Genomic DNA, 12,591 nt, shown 5'->3' with positions numbered 1-12,591 from the left:
AAACATCTCTCAGTATCATCATCATCATCATCTAACATTCATTTACTATCTACTAAGTCCCAGGCATGTTGCTAAGTGCTCTGCACTATATTTCATTTAAGCTACATGATAAACCTATGGGCTGGGTTCTTGTTAATCTTCTTTACAGATGAAACTGGTTTGCCCATCATCACAGAGTGTAAGTGATGTTATTTCTGAATTCACGAAGAGTTAGTCTCCAAAGCCTAGGGACCTTTTAATCATAATACCAACTTCACACAAAAAACTGAGAATACATAGTCTGTATTTCAGGAAATGCATCGAACATTTTTCCAGCTCTTTAATGTGTTCACAGAACATTCATGTCCTCTTTACATTTTACTTTCATCACAATCCTGACACAGAGTTATGATGACAATCCTAACTGTGCAGAAGAAGTAGCTGAGATGCAAGGAGACAAACTGATTTACACAGGATCCCTAGCTAGGAAGTAGAAAAGTCTTTACTAGAAAACAGAACCTCTAACTATAAAGCCCCAATCTAACACCTGTTTTGAGTTTAAATATCAGGTATGTCAATGTTTAAGACTCAAAATCATTGCTTAGGGTAGGAGCATAGGTAATAAACTATGATTAGAGACATTTACTCTGAAGTTTCATGAGAAGAACTCTAGTCATTGAACGGCATTTATGGGTAGAATGCATTCATGTGAGCTATAGTCACTAGGTTTGAGTTGGCGTCTTGAAGCAGGTTAAAATCTAAGGCAAATGGAGGCATTTTTGGTAAAGAAATCTTTCTTCATGGAAAAATCATCAACGACACTACCAAGTACGAATGAACAGAGCCAACTTTAAATAGAAGGTTGCATGGCATGTTCTAATACCACCCAAATATCTTCCCTACTGACTTTTTATGATGTCCCAATTCTACTACTGGTGATTTTTCCTTTGAATTACGGTATCCTCTGTTTTTAAACACAGACATGCCAGAGAATACTAACACCACTCAGTTTAGCTCTCCTTGGTGTATATGAGGAGGAGAGTGTGCCTGGCATCACGAATGTGCTCAGCCTTTGGAGCGGAAGGGAAAAAGAAACTTAGAATGAGCATTAAAAAGAATGTTAGGGGCTTCCCTGGTGGCGCCGTGGTTGAGAGTCCGCCTGCCGATGCAGGGGACACGGGTTTGTGCCCCGGTCTGGGAAGATCCCACATGCCGCGAGGCCACACAGTGAGAGGCCCGTGTACCGCAAAAAAAAAAAAAAAAAAAAAAAAAGAATGTTAGGCCTCAAGTACAAGTTTCTCCCAACTTTAAATGGTGTCCTGGGCAGGTTCTAAAGGTGGTACTGAGTAAGATGCTGCTGCTGAGTAGACTGATGATGCTTACACCACAGCGGCTCCTGCCAGTCAGGAAACGTGCCCGATTCAAGGGTACAGCGAAGCACAAGGATGAGGGAGAACATCTTCATAATCCTGGAAGCAATGTATTTATCTTTGTCATTATCTTTATTTGACCTGATTTACATTCTTTAACTTCTCTAAGACATAAGTTTCTCAATTGTCATTTGGAACTGATTACTACTGTTATCTCATAGAGTTGTGAAAGATTATGTGAGTGAACATAGGGATCAGTGCATAGTAAATTCTTCAAAAATGTTACTTGCTAAACCCAAAGTCCTATATCATTATCTTACTTTTTTAGGGACAAAACCTTTTCTGAATGGAAAAAGAACCCATCATGAGCTGATTAAATCCTCTGTAGTAACTGGGCTTCAACTCCCTGTTCTACAACACGTTTTCAACTTCCTAAACCCAGACACCTCCAGTGGGAAAATCTAAAGAAACAGACCAAGTGTCCTTGCTTACTGAGTAGCTAGTATCCACTTATTTCGCCACCTCCATTTACAATGAGAGACTTTGTAGTCTGTAGACATGATTGTCAGACATCCCTGATAGTCTAGATATTCTCAAATCAAGGAGCTTACTTTTTCTTTCTAGGTTGGTAATGTAATAATTCTATAAACAAAATGTATATCTTTCCAAGTTTATTTACCCAAATATACTCATAAAAATTTGTTTAACAGTTTTCCCAAAATAAGTTACTGGTGTGATGCACTGGTACAACCATCACAGAGAATAATCTGGCTTTATGGAGCAAGATGAAGATACACATATCCATCACTATTCTGGCAAAAATGCCAGACTTCTTTTTAAGAAACACCTTGCCACTTACAGTGGTCTAAACTTGGTCTAACAGAATCAGAGTTGTTTGTTCAGGTATGGGCATGTGATTTAATTTGGGCCAACTAGAATTAGGTCTAATAGTTCTGTTCAAAATATTGAGATGGAAAAGTTCACATTTAACTGAGTAAAAAGATGATAGGATGAAAATCTAGAACTAATAAGGACAAACACAGCTATTCTGTGGATATTTCTTTCTTGAGAATAAAACCAACATAAAAGAGAACAGACTCAAGAGAAAGAGGTTATATTCTGATTATGTAATTTGAGTCCTTTAAACCAGCTATTCTTGCAAACAAATTAGCTCATGACGTCATAGTTACACTGACGGATAACATTCCTATATCCTTAAATCAACTTAAATTTGGATTCTGTCATTTGCAACCAAGAGTTCTGATCAATACAAAGGCCCAATAAACCCAATGTACTGTTGCATTTAAACTCATCTGTTAAGTTAGCTAGCCTAGATTTATAATCCTCTTAAATAGTTACTCATCAATTATCTATTAAACCTTCACTATGTCAGACATTCTAATAGGTGTTAGTGATAAAAAGGTGAATAAAGGGGCTTCCCTGGTGGCACAGTGGTTGAGAGTCGGCCTGCCGATGCAGGGGACATGGGTTCGTGCCCCGGTCCGGGAGGATCCCACATGCCGCGGAGCGGCTGGGCCCGTGGGCCATGGCCGCTGAGCCTGCGCGTCTGGAGCCTGTGCTCCGCAACGGGAGAGGCCACAACAGTGAGAGGCCCGCGTACCGCAAAAAAAAAAAAAAGGTGAATAAGACATTTTTAGAACGATGGAAGGTCATTGAACATGACCTGAATTACATTTGAAGGGTCACTCACACTTCACTTAGAAGAACAGACTATCTGAAGTTTGGATGGGAGAAGGACTGGCTTCATGAGGGTGGGACACCTGCTATTGCACAAAGCTTTGCTCTCAAAAGGGCCCACACTTAGTTTAGTGCTCTGCTTTTGTTGTCTTGAAATTCTTGATAATTTCATTTTTGACTTTGTTTTGTAATTGAAGTCTCATGAGACAATGTACCAGGCATATGAGCAGAGGATGCTCATATGCCCAATATGCATGTCTGTTGTTCTTTGGCACCCTATTCACATGTAGCATTTGTGAGGTCCCATGAGTGGAAAGAGAAACCACAGGGAAAAGGAAAAAAACTTTATATTTTAGTCCATTTCTTTGAAAACATTTGTTTTAAATGAAGGGCCTTATATTTTCCTTTTGCACTAGGATTTGCAAGTGGTATAGCTCTACCTGGACAGAAACAGGGTATCTAATTAGAAGACTAAAATCACTATAACATATAATCTTACATTCATCCTGAGAAGCAAAATCAACAAATGAAAATGTTTTCAAGGGAGAACAACCTCAGGAAGGCTAGTGTAGCTGGAGTTTAGAAATCTATTGAGAGAGACATGTGGATTCAAGAGACAGGCAGTGTCCAGGTTATAAATATTCTTGTAAGCAGAGTGTGCATTTGAAATTTTCCCTAAGTGTAATGATGAGCTATGGAAAAGTTTTAAACAGTGAGGTGGGGGCAACAGAATTAGATACAAATTCTTCAAATGATGATTTTCTGTGTTAGTTCATAGAGAAGATACTAGAGAAGGAAAAAAGTGGAGATAGTTCAACCAGATGGTCAGACCATGCTAAATCCCTCTGCTAAAAATTCTGCAGTGTCTTTATTAATATATCACTAATATAACTATAGTTAATAATATTATTCTATATTAATAATAATCACTAATAATTTTAATTGCTTTTGTGTACTTATTATTGATGGTAATTGATTTATATCAATTTATTATTTTTTATGTCCTCAGCACTCTGCTATGCCTTTTACATGGACATGTATCTTGTTTCATATCTTTTTAGCCAACTGAAATTATCTTATTTATGATAGGTTTTAAAAATCTTTTAATGGATGAGCATGATTCTCAGTAAATATGTTTTCAATGAATAAATAAATCTCAGGACAGTTATGATGCATTCAAGTAAACTGTGATATACAGAAGGTGATAAAATATACAACAAATGAAAGATCTGAAATGATTTAGAGATTTAGCTAAACAACCAGGAAGAGATGTTGGATAGGGTGTTAGAAATATGAGGCTGCACGTGGATAAAGTTCTAGATGTGGATTTCTGTGTCATCTGCAGAGAAGTAATAATGAAGTAGTCAAGATGGAGAGAACTGATTTCTGCCAGAAACTGAGAAAAGTCAAGAAATGCCAAAAGGAGAGAACTTAGGTTAAATTTTAAAAAGCTCATTTGAGACTATATATTCAGGTGTAGTGTTTATGTAGTGAAGTGCATAAAATATTTTCTGTAAGTCTGTTCTGAATGTTAACAATATATTTATGAGTCATTTGCATACCAGATATAAAAGAAAATGATGACCTAGGACTGCAAGGTATATATCCATACCTCTTATTTATAGAAGAGAAATGGAGGTTCAGAGTGTTAAGTAATTTGTCCAAGGTTATAAGAGACAGAAGCAGAACTTCAATACATATTGGATTACAAAAAAGCCAAATGGCTTTTTACTATAATCATTTTCTATAATGTGATCACGTCTACAAGACATATCCCATAAATACAGAACACACTGCATATTATAGTTGTCATGCATGTATCGGGGATCCCGATAAACTTTCAGTAAATAAACCTGTTTAATCTTGCCTGATGCAGTCTCCCCAGATTTGCCTGGACATGGACATTATTTCTTTCTGCAGAGCATCTGTTGTACTTCCATCAGTAACAGTATATAGCTCCACTGTCATCTTTAGAGAAAGGAATTTTCTGTTCTGGCACAGATATTTCACAAAAAATCATTGTGGTCAGCCTTCTTGAGCAATAAGCATTTAGTTATATAGAGAAGGAGAAAAATGAGGTCTCAAATAATGCTGAGTTATTCTTATTTGAGAACTGATTTTTCTGAATAGGCCAAAATATGTTTAGCTATGTCATACATTCTAGCTGGCATAAAATAAAATAGTTTGAAGAACATGCCTCACCATTCCCTACATCCTGCAAAATACCTTTTCTACTTATTAGAGAAGTTAATTTGGTAATTGTGGCAGTCTTCACAGCCTCAGTGAGTTTCTTTCAGATATGAATACCTGTCTTTGATATCAGGACACAGTTTTTCCTATATGTTCTCTTTCCAAGGTTTTTAAAATACCACAATAGTGCCTATATTTTCCTTAAACATTTTATATATTATGTGTGTGTATATATATATATACGTATTTTTTTAATCCAGTTCCAATATTGGCCCAGAGCTCTTTGAATGCATAGGAACCAGAGCCCTGAAAATTTCTTTGGTTAAGAGAGAATCTTCTCGTTTCTCCAAGAGAGGATTCCAGCCCACTCTTCTCTTTTTGGCAGATGAAAAACCTCAGAGGCAGAGAACTGAGGGGCTTGTCTGGAGTTACAGAAATGTAACTCCACCTTCCTCCGCGTCTGTGTATTGATAATAAAAACCCAGATACGTTTCTAAATAAAACCTTATTTAATTTACTTAATCCTCAACAAAACACCAAGAAGTGGGTACTATTGTTAATCCCGTTTTATAGATGGGGAAACTGAGAGGAATATTAAGTTCCCTAAAATTATGTAGCTACAAACTAGGTGTTCCTGTATTAAAATTCAGAGAATCTGGCTACAGAATCCATGCTTTTAACCACTATGTTTTACTACTGTGATTTACTCATCTCTTTTTTTTTTTGGCTCTAAGTAGTCTGAACATATAAACAGAATAAAAACATTTTAAACAGAAGTACTGTGGTAGTTTCTCATGCTGACACATGAGATTTGATAGTCTCAAAGTATCACTAAAGGCTCTCCCCAGCTGTCAAATAAACATAATACTTATCACATTGATTTACTTTGTGAACATTATTGAGTCAGAAACAGGGGCACAGATATTTCCAAAAGATTTGTAACTTTGTAGAAAAAAGACATTTTTGGTCAAAGATGCTCTTAATCAAAAATTTTATTTAACCAAATTTCTCTTCCTTCTCTGCTGACCATCCTCTCAGCCCTCGCAACACCAAATGGAGAATGCCTGGAGGATTAATAACTTTGAGTCAATCAAAACTGGATTTGCGTCCCAATTTCTCACTCTGTAGCTATGGGTAATTTATTCATTTTCCCTGAGTCTCAATCTTGCCACTGAAAAATTCAAGTTTTTGTACTAACTTTACCAGGTATTTTGAAGATTAAATGGAATGGCCTATGTAAAGTTTCTACCTGCCATAAAATCTGTACATAGGACTAAATTAGGGTAAACTTCAATATATGCTAGTTCCTTCCTCACATCATTTTGGATGATTCAGATTTGACCACAGTTTGAGATAAACATCCATATTTTTATGTTATCAATGATATTTATATATATATTGAGTTGGCCAGAAAGTTCATTTGGGTTTTCCATATCTTACAGAAAAACCCAAAGAAATTTTTGGGCTACCCTACTTTCATAAATTAGGTCACAGTTATGTCTTTTCCATTTGCTGTATTAATAGGATATTATAAAAAATATTTTATTTTATCAAAATTTCTATGTATAAATAAGGCTGGCCACAATCATAATAAATAAACCTTAACCAAATTCTTATTTTAGAAGGAGTTTTATAAAATATGTCCTCAATTATGAACATTTTTTCCTTTCAAAAGAGCATGAGTCATATCTACATATATGATAAATGGTAATGTTTGTTTCTGGAGGTAACACTTATTCTGAGGGTAAAGCATAGTATAAAATTCTTTAAGATATATTTGTTATCTTTGTAAATGGAAAAATTAAGGGAAAAATAACATGCCAAAGGCATGAGTTGAAGTTTAGATTTTAATCTCCATTTCTACACTGCACTGAACAGTTAATGCTTTAGCACATTAACTGTAGATGATTTATCTTTACTCACAAAATCTGCTAAGTTTAAATGAAAGTGTGAATTTTGGATATTACCAGAGGCAGTTTTAATGCTAAAATAAATAAAATTTATCTTGTGTATTTTTATGGGAGGACAAGAACTGTCTTGTTTTATATGGACAGTTACATAGATTGGGCATAAACCTTGTAAAGTAACATTGTCAAGTTTAAACATATTATACTATAGGTTTGCTTCTTCCTCCATAGGACCTGCCTTTCATAGAATTATGTGTTCGGTGCCTCGGTATGTATTTGCACATTCACAAAGCAAATAGATTCAACTCAATTAAACTTGTCTTTTTGAAGTCTAAATTCCCAGAGGATTTTAAAAAATCTCAAAGAAGAAATTGCTACCAAAATATAAAACTCATTCATTTTGCCTGGACACATTTTAGAGATTCATAAAGAGAAAAAAAATAATATTTTAATGTAAAACTAAAAAGTATTTAACAAAATATTTACTTAGAGTATTATATATGTTTATATTTGGATGTATTATATATATTTAGTTTGTTCACAGGTAGATGTTAAGCTAAACGGTTGTGACATAGAATCACAGATTGTTAAGGCTTAAGAGAGCTTAAGAGATGACCTGGTTCAAAAATAGGAATCTCTCTAAAATATTCACCCCTTCCATTGTCCTGCTATATATATGTATATACATCTATATATATGTTATATACATTGTATATATAATTTTGAATTTGTAGCCAGTCTCTAAACACCATTTTAATTCATTTATTCATTAATCTGTTAACTTATTCAATATCTATAAAGCACCTGTCATGTATCAAGCATTTTTCTGGACCCTACATTAATGAACAAAACAAGATAATCATTTCTGTGCTTGTTGAGCTCATATTCTGTAGAGCGTGGAACTCCATAAACAATAATGGTCAAACATGCAAATTATATTGAATGTTAGAAAGTGATAAATGTTATAAGAAAAAGAATAAGTAGAACAGATGGTGGAAGATTAAAAGTGCAGATGTCAGTTTATTTAATGTAAAATTATTTTATATATTCATAAATGCATAAAGAGACTGTGTAACTACATATATGATGATACATTGCTCTATAAGCGGGAAAAAAATTTTAAACATTTTTATACAAGAAAGATCACTCTCTATTGATTACTTAGAAATCACCTTAATTGGATTTCAAGGAGAGTTTGACCTCTACTGTCTTAGAGCTCCAAATTTAATTAATATAGAACCACAAGCTGGTGATCTCTCATTATGCTTGTTAGGAGATGTGTCACGGCATTAGAGAAACAAACAGAAATAACCTGTGTCTTCAATCATAAGTCTCCTGAAATTGATTCTCTGCACTGGGTGCAATGCAGAGTTCTCTAATATTTGTTGCAAACACCACACAAGCTACCTCTTTATTTGCTTTGCTCACTGCCTGGAGCACTCTTCCCCTAGGTGCCTCTCATAACCAAAGTTATATAACTAAATTTTCACCCCAAATATCACCTTCTCAAAGAGAACTTTCAACCACTCTATTTACAGCAATCTCTCTGGCACTTTGGGTTTTATTATCTCTTTAGCTTCCATTTTTAGCATTGAAGCTATTTTTTTTTTTTTGCTTTGTTTCCTTTTTACTCCTCCTTTCCCTCGTTGAGTCCAAATTCAGCTCCCTGAAACCCCATCTACTGTCTGTCTCATTCACAGCTATAACGCCAGGTATAGCATGGGGCCTGCCACAAAGTAAATGCTCAATAAATATTTGTTGACCAATTGTTGAACTCCTCTAATTGTTCATGGTTAAAATTTCAGGATGGGCTTATTTTTCCTTTTAAGTTAGCTTTTATACATTAGTTGAATTATCATTAAATGAAATTAAATAAATTAACTCTTAGTACAAGTAAAATATGGTGTAGTTTAGTGGTTATGTAAATGGATTCAGAAGTCCAAGTTCTGGCTTTGTCATTCATTAAACATACGTGCTTGAGGAACTTACATAAATTCTCCCTCCATTACTTTATTTGTAAAATGGGGATGATTTTAACACTCACCTTCAATTTTACAGAATGACTATAATTCTCATCTTTGTGATTGCAACTGTGAATATTATAAAAGGACACAAGACAAATACAATGTAATTGCTCAAATCTTCAAACAAATCACCCTTGTCTTCTATTGTAGAACTGTTTTTAGAGACTCATTAAAGTTGGCACTTACGGGAAAAAAAACAAAGATTGCATAGAGTTAGGTAATATCAAAGCTGCAGAGTATATGGTTACAGATACATGTATTCACTGGAAATTATCTAGAGTTCTGCAATGCACTTTGATCTAATGTTTCTCAGTTCTGCATTGTGTCCCTAGAGACATATGTCCAAATCAAGGTTTACTACAATATGCACTTTCAATGTACTTTCTCTTATTTAATCCAACTTTAAGAAAAATGTTTTTGCTGCCTGGTTAAATACTGTGAGTTAATTTTATCTATACATGTTATGTGATAGCAACTTAATAATTCCCTTGGCCCAGTCATTCAGCAGAATTTACATTAAACTAGTGACACTTTGTGAAAAAAATATTCCCATTATACCTGAATATGCATTCTCATTATACTTGTGCAGAATTCCTTGGGACTCACATGTGTCCATTAAATCTTCTTATAAAAGCAGAAAGCAGACTCAAGCTATTATGAAAATGTGATTCAGAAGAAAATGCATCAGGTAAATTGGGTATGTTCTTCTAGATTTGAGAAATTTCAATGACCCTTGATTAAAATGGCCTTGCAAGTTGATGTGTTTTTCAAATGTAACATTATATGAATAGAGAATTATTTACATAGGAGATCCTGTGTTAAAATATCTATCCTGTGTTGTAGGTTGAATTGTGTCCCCCCAAAATTCATATGTGAAGTCTTAACCTCCAAAACATAACTTTATTTGGCAATTGCATTATTCCAGATATGATTAGTTAAAATGAGGCCATTAGAGTGGGCCCTAATCCAGTATGACTGGTGCCCTTATGAAAAGGGGAAATTTGGACACAGACACACATACGCTACAGGGAGAACGCCATGTGAAGATAAAGGCAGATTCAGGTTTTGCGCCTATAAGCCAAGGAATACCAAAGGTTGCCAACAACCATATGGGATATGCAAACTCTTGTAGTCTTAGACAGAAAAGCAGTCTATGTGGTGTCGGTCCTAGAAAGACTCCCTCACAAAACACTATGTCCTATCATGCCTGATTCCTCACACCACTAATTAATTCTGGGCTATAAAGCATTGCCCTAGAAGTTTTACTTTTATATTTCCATCAAATCTAGTTGACATTTACTAACAATTATTTCTAAGTGCATTCTCCATTTATACTCAAGCACATTTCCTTTCTTTAAAAAGTTGCTGTTTAGTTAGCAAAACAGATGTCGACCATTGACTTTAGTTTCTAGGTAATAAATGCCATATAGTAGCAGTTAATGGCTAGTATTTGCAGAACACTTACTACATGCCAGACACTGTTCTAACACTTTATATACATTATTTCAATTAATTCTCCCAAGACTTGTATGACATCGGTACTGTTAAAAAGTCTCATTTTACAAATGAGGAATTTTATACCCATTTGCTTAAGTAATATGCTAAAATCAAGGGTTAGTACTGTTAGGGCCATGGGCTGGCCACCCCAAAATATGACTCAATGGCATATTAATTATTTTGAATTAAAGTTACTTAAGAAACAGCCAGTGCAATAGTGACCCTCATCTCTCTCTTTCTGAAAGCTAAATAAATCTCCTGTGTGAAATGTGCCCTCCCTGTACTGGGAAGTAGGACACTCTTATCACCAGACAGGGAATTCAGGGCCGAGGAGCCTGTATAAACAAACCTTGTTACTTCTTTACTAATTTACTATCCAAGCCCAAACTTTGCTCAAATCCCGTTCTAATTAAGCACCTAAAGCCTAGGCTTCTTTGTCTTGCCAATACCTCACAAATTTATTATTTCTTTGTCTAACAAGTTCAAAAGCTGCTTGCTTTGACCACTTCTTAGGTCCCATTTCCACAAGAATTCCGTATGCACAAATTAACATTTATTTATTTTTTTGCCTATTAATCTGTCTTCTGTCAATATTATTATTAGTCCAGGCACAAGAACTCAAGAGAGGTAGAGGGGGAAATTTCCCCCTCCTCGACAGTATAATTATATAATAGAAATGCATAAGATTGTATTATACATTTAAAAGAAATGCAAAGTAGAAAGGTTTCAAGGAAAAGAGCAACCAAAGGTATGTGGCATTTGAACTGGATCTTAAGATGCATGGGGGTTTCTAGGCAGATAATTAGAGGAAGATTTCAGTCAAAGAGGAGAGATTGAACAAAAGCACAGAAAGAGGTATCAGAGTTGTGCTTGCCTTTGAGGACAGAGTGGTACAACAGTACCTGGTGACCTCCGGGTGCACCACTTTTCCCCAGAGTATTGTGGGGAGTGACTAGATTCAAAACTCTTAAACCCACAACCCACCCCATGCTCTGTGAATAAAGTAACAATTAGTTATGCTAGCATTTCAGACCCCCAATCTAAATGTCTAATCCTATTTTATGCCACTCTGACCCTTTATATCCTGAATTATTTGCTGTTCCTCTTGCCAGCCCTGTGCCATCCTGCCTCTGTCACATCACTTACACCATCCCTCAGCATACCTAGTTGTCATGCAGCAATCTTCATTTCTAAAACACACCCAGGTGATTCTAGTGCAGATGGAGCACCGACAATATTTTGAAGAACAAATTATGAGCCAGTATCTGGTTTATATTAACGAATGAAACTCTCAACTGGAAAAGTGGCATATTTATCTAGTCAAATACTGCTGTCCTGGACAAACTTTTTTTTTTTTTTTTAATTTAAAAAAGTGTTTTGGTAATCTCTCATTTAACTGTAGACAAAAAAGGCATTTTGATTTTTCTTAAAATTTCTGCCTAGTTTATATGTATCTTGCCAGTGTAAATTTACTCATGCTTATTTGTTATATCTGCAAAGAATTATAAGAATATTACAAAAATAGCATGGTAATAAATCTACACGGTAATTGTGAAAGAAAAGTTTAAGTTATTGCCTCAAATAAATGTTAACTCTAATTTTTTAAAGGCGAAAATGGTCTTTGTCCTAAAACGCAATTTAAAGTGACTCCTTGAGATGTCTAATTTTTAAAAAACATAGTGTGCTTTGTTTGATAGAAAGTTACCAGGAATGTCCATGGGTATACAATATTGTCAACTAACACCGATTCCCAAATCAGAACTCTTCAGAGATTAGGGTTTTGTTGGGGTTTTTTTTGTTTTTTTTTGTTTGCTTGCTTGCTTGTTTTGCTTCCTTAATTTTTTTTTTTTTTTTTTGCTGTACGTGGGCCTCTCACTGTTGTGGCCTCTCCCGTTGCGGAGCACAGACTCCGGATGCGCAGGCTCA

Source organism: Orcinus orca, chromosome 8 (assembly GCF_937001465.1).
Source record: "Orcinus orca chromosome 8, mOrcOrc1.1, whole genome shotgun sequence".
NCBI classification, from domain to species: domain Eukaryota; kingdom Metazoa; phylum Chordata; class Mammalia; order Artiodactyla; family Delphinidae; genus Orcinus; species Orcinus orca.
This window is presented reverse-complemented; position numbering follows the sequence as displayed.